The following is a 5,570-nucleotide window of genomic DNA, read 5'->3' as shown; positions in this document are numbered from 1 at the left end:
TTTAGACTGTTTGGTTTTCTTGTGCATGGACTGTGGTCTAATGGTGTTACATAAGGTCTTTTCTCTGGCTTCACTTGTTTGCAGGACTTGGTTTTCAAGAAATCATGCTCATTCCTTGATGTTACTTAAAAAAAAACATATTATTTATCACTAAGCAAAACAATACATGTTGACTTGTCACATTGTGCTGAAAACAAAGTTTCAACTAAGCAAATCGCACAAAATCGCCTTGCAACATACAAATATGAAAATCTTCCTCACACTCCTTTTGTGAACGATTTTTGTCTTTTTTCATATAATAATAAAGCAAATGAGAGATTTATATTTCATCGATTTCTGTATTTTTCTTCTATAATTTCCTGGCCTTATGATGCGGGGAACCTTATTGAACCCCATATTCTTTTAGGAAAATATAGTCATTTTTCTCATGTTGTACTAGCTGAACTATATTGTTCTTTTATATATGTGCTGCTATAATTTTACCGGGTTGTTAGACATTATCTTAACTCACATGACTTGTACCTCTTTGATTATGTTCATCATTGTTAGACATTTTTTTTGTTGTAGTGACTCCAACCTCTTCAGTTCAGTGCTTAGAAATGTGTGTTTTCCATTTCTTTTAGGCAAATGCATGACCAAGTTGTATTCAAGAGTGAAAAATGAATAAACATGTTGCTATTGTATCATCTGATGTTGTCACTGTAAACATCTTATCTTGCTGGTTACTTTCAAAGTAATTAGTTATTTTGAGAATGAAAAATATTATGTGGTTCTGGCTATAAATTCTTATGCTGTGATTGTGTTCATTTATGCTATGTTTGGAAACATAAATTTGAAAATTTGGATTTGGAATTCATTTGTAACCTCAGAGTACTCTTCTGTTTTAATTGTTGTAATGTGGGTTTTAAGATCCATTGCAATTACATGTCAAGCTTTTCACTTTGCCAGAACCCCAAAGACATTATTGTTTGAGATTTTTGAGGGAATTATTTGATATGTACTTGAAATATTTTGCTAACAGCCCAAAAGTTAAAAATGAATTATTTGCTAACATTTTGCAAAAGGCTCACACGGACCTCGACAAAATGGGTCTATTGCAGTTTCACAAGACATTAATAGTCTGAAACATATTGCATTGATGGAGGCCAAGATGAAAAAACTCTCTGATTTACTGAGTAAGGTTAGTTGGTTGCTTACTTTGCCCTTAACTGTCTTTGATAAAAATGTGAAACATGAGCGAAAGTCTTTGCAAAAGTATGTCGCTGCTGTTTGTAGTCCAGATATGGTAACTATAGTGGATGGTTTTAACTACTATTTCTGTGATCTTTTACAGACAATTGAACAAACAAAAGAAAATGTGGTAAAGAAGCTAGCATTGACGTATGAGGAAATGGAACAAGAATGTAAGGAGGTAAGTTAATCTCTTGGCATACTAATTCAAGTGTATCTAATACTAGAACAAAAAAAAAAATGTTGGTTCCAATTTACATATCATGAAGATGGTAGTTATATAATTTTACATTCATGTGTTTTGGTGTGATTGCAGATCATGGATGGTTTTGCTGAGGGGAAAGACCTGGTTGTGTCTGTTATGTCTGCAATGGGGGAAGAGCAGATCTGTGCTCTCAAAGACATTGGTCCTAAGTAGTTTCAAATTCATTTATTGCAAATCTTAGATGGAACCATAAAAGACTTTGGTAGTACTAAATGCGGTTTTGATGTTTTGTTTTGGGTTTGGATAGAAAAAAGAGAACAAGAATATAACTAGTTTCTTGTTGTGCTATGGATTACTGTTTTGCTTTTCTTTTTCAATAATTTTTATTATCTCGTCTTTATTTTTTGTGTTGGTAACATTTAAATTCTAGCTTTTAATTGCATATTACACTTGCATTAGTTACCCAATATATATTAATGTAGCAATTTAAGTTTGACATATCATTTAGTACGAGTTAATACTACTAGTTTTTAAAAAAAATGAAATTTTCTAATAATTACAGTATTTTTTATTTTAATTTAAATCCCATGTTAAATATATGTATCACAAGAATCAGATTGGATAAAAGTAGAATCAAATTAATATAAAATTTAAATACAAATAAATGTTTTAATAATGAAGAAGTAAAATCAAATCGGTATAATCTACAAATAGATGAACATTTGGAATTTAATTAGATAAAAAACTTTTATTAATAAACAATTTATTTATAAATAAATCATTGCAATATGTGTAAAAATAATTTAAAATATAAAAATTTATTAATATGTATATAAATTTATTAATATATGTAAAAACAACTTTTCCGGAAAATATTTTCAGGAAATCTGTCAAACAGCAGAAAATATTTTACACAGATTCAATCAAACACTAGAAAATATTTTCCAGTAAATCATTTTACAGAAAAGTAAAACATTTTCCAGAAATCATTTTACGGAAAACATTTTACTGCCAATCAAATAGACGCTTAGAATAAAAAAAACATAAATGAAATAAGGATAATAATACTAATAATAAATAATAACATGGTATGACAATATTAATACTGTTAAAATAATTGATTTGATAGAAAGAATGATTACAATATCAAATTAAGGGTTAAATCAAAAAGTAAACAAGATTTTTGGGCTGAAATTAAAAATAAAAAGCACAGAAGGACTAAGATCAATATGCGCCTGAAAGGACGAGGACCGAGGAGGAAAATATCCCCCACCGACTAAACGGTGTCGTTCAGGTGTTCTCTTTTCCAAACGGTCTAAGGACCAAATTGGAAACAAATAAAAATATGTGGCCAAATAAAAATAAAAATAGGACCCGATTGTAACCAGCCTCAAGAGCGAAAGGACTAGGGGCGAAAATAACCCTTTTAGTCCAGAAACACGCGGATCCTAGGCGGTTCGGGTCGGACTCGGGTCGGCCCTTGGGTTTTATGCTAAACGGAGCCGTTTTAGCCACTAATGCTAAGGTCCAAAACGACGCCGTTTTTAAACCCTATAAATATTGAAAAATCAACAAAAAATAGTTTTACCCCTTATTTTCAAAAAAAAAAAACAGAGAGAGTCTCTCTCTCTCTCTCTCGGCTTCTAGTCCGGCCAGAGTTCGGCCGTCTCCGATCATCGGGCCGCCGTCCGTCGGCCACCGCACACAGTGGTTGGAGTTCCAAAAAATGGGCCTTTTCGGCCTAAAATGATCTCTCGAACCCCGATCCAAGCCCCAAAATACCAAAAACACTCTCTAAACTTAAGAAAAGGACGAGGAATGCCTCGGCCCCCTCAGGTCTGGTCCCAACGACGGAGAGCCACCCGCCGACGACGCGGTCATGGGATGACTCCAGTAAGCCTCTTTTTTAGGTTATTTCGTTTGTAAAAAAACAATAAGAAAAATCAAGATAAAAGAGACAGACATATTGAAATAAAAAAAGAAATCACTTTGAACATTTTTTTGTTTTTATTTTCTCAAATATTTCGTAAAAAAAGAGAAGAAGAGTCTCTTCTTCTTTACAGCATATTCGGCCTTAGCCGAAAGGAAAAAGAAAAAAAATGAAAAATCCCCCCCAAAATACAAATCAAAATCGGCTTTTATAGCCGATTCCCTATTTCTATTTTGCTATTTTCTTCCTTTTTGTTGCGTGTTTCATTTCATTTTGCAGGTAGAGAAGGTGGGCAGAGGGAGGCCATACAGTGGCAGAGTCGGTGGCAGGAGGCTAGGGTGCGGCACAGTAGCACTAGGGTTTGACTTGTTTATTTTTTGATTTGATGTTTTGGGCTTGGGTTGACTGGGCTGTTTGGGTTTTGGGGTTTGGGTTTTGGGCCCCGGGTAAATTTGGGCTTGTACACTACAGTTGTTTTCACGAAACAACTTTGAATGTTATGGATTTATGAACCAAAATTCAAGTTTTTTCTCCGATCTCCGATCTTTGACATTGACCGTCAGATCAACTTGGATCTAAGATATGTTATTCTACTCGTCGACTGGCACTAATCCATTGTATTGATCGTCGAATCGTTACTTGGAGCTCGTTGGCAGAACTTTTTTTTTTAAATATTAACAACCCAATGACTTAAATTAAAATTTTTGAATAATTCAATGACTAAATTATAATTTTTTTTTAGTTAGTAACCAAAACGAAAACTGACCTATAGTTTAGTGACGAATGGTATAGTTTACCTTATTGTTTTTTACTCTGAAGAAGAAGCTGACTATATGTTTTAAAAACTTCAAACATACATACATAATTTTCATTTGGAATCCCCATATGTAATAGGAGAGATGTATAAGTAGCAGTTTGGAGTGGAAATGAGAAAAGGAGAGACAAAGAAGGAAATGTCTAAAATGGAGGAATATATTTTCAGGCCGTTTCAAGAGATCGGTATTTTTCATAGTTTGGGAGAGACGGTGAAGGAGAGAAATATTTTATTTTATTTTATTTTTTATTTAGTATTGGATTTTATTTAATGCCATGTGGTATATTTCGACTCGCTCTAAATTTTAACATTTTATTTAATTTTATTTATCTTTTTTAATTTTTAAATTTGTATTTTTTGTCAAATTATCCCAACATAAAGATTACCTTGTGGATAATACATTAACATTTAATTAATTTTTAAAATTTTTAAAAATTCAAAAAAATTATAAGAATAAATTTTTAAAAAATAAAAATCATTAAAAGTATAAAAAAATAAAAAAAAATAATTTTTAAATATTTTTAAAATTAAAAAAATTAATTAAATTCTGACATATCATCCACATGACAACCCACGTGTATGCCATGTTAGCGAAGTTAACAAGTGTTAATTTTTCCTTCCATTTTGGGATGATTTGATAATAAAAAAATTGAAGTTCAAAGGCTAAAAGAGGTGAAAAATTAAATGAAAGGATAAAATAATTTTTATTGTAAAGTTGGAGGGCCAAAAAAGTTATCATACCTAAAAATAATTACTCACTTAAAATTTAAATTTTAACTTATTATTAAATTTATTTTTAAAAAAATTACTCACTCAAAGTCAAATTTTGCTATTAGTCTTTATAGTTTATACGATGTGTAACTTACGAATTTAATCTTTGTACTTCAAATTGATCATTTTAATAATGTATTTTTTAAATTTTAAAATTTTAGTTTTGACCTAAATTGTAGTTGTTAAATTCGTCAAATTCAATTCTATTGTTTTCAAAATATTATGTGACAAACATATTATTACATGCTTAATGCCTTGTCAACATGCTATTTTCCTGTCAACGTGCTATTTTTACATAATACTCATAAAAAGTCATGCTATTTTAATTAAGGGATTCAGTAGTTGTTGGATTGAAAATGCAAAATTCAAAAAATATAATGATTAAAAATGATCAAATTAGAAAATAGAGATTAATTTTATACTTACATACAATACGAATAATAAATTTAACATTTATTATTTGGGTGAAGACTAAAATTTTAAAATTCAAAAGTATAAAAAACTAAAATCAACTATATTAGAATACAAAAACTGAAATCGTAACTTATAGGGATTAATTGTAGAATTTTACCTATTAGAGATACATTATACATATAGTTGCTTATTGTTCATGGGCCGAT

General features: G+C 30.6%; 1 long non-coding RNA gene across 1 annotated transcript; it reads left to right on the top strand.

The window, feature by feature from the left end:
* The first annotated feature begins 1,091 nt into the window (after positions 1–1,091).
* LOC107913445 (uncharacterized) lies at positions 1,092–1,920 on the top strand. Its single transcript, XR_005917514.1, has 3 exons — positions 1,092–1,180; positions 1,334–1,411; positions 1,547–1,920. It is a non-coding gene; the product is annotated as an uncharacterized lncRNA (long non-coding RNA).
* The last annotated feature ends 3,650 nt before the right edge of the window (positions 1,921–5,570 follow it).

This window comes from Gossypium hirsutum, chromosome D08 (genome assembly GCF_007990345.1).
Source record: "Gossypium hirsutum isolate 1008001.06 chromosome D08, Gossypium_hirsutum_v2.1, whole genome shotgun sequence".
NCBI classification, from domain to species: Eukaryota; Viridiplantae; Streptophyta; class Magnoliopsida; order Malvales; family Malvaceae; genus Gossypium; species Gossypium hirsutum.
Note: the sequence above shows the minus strand (reverse complement) of the source record. Positions and strands in the feature narration are given on the sequence as shown.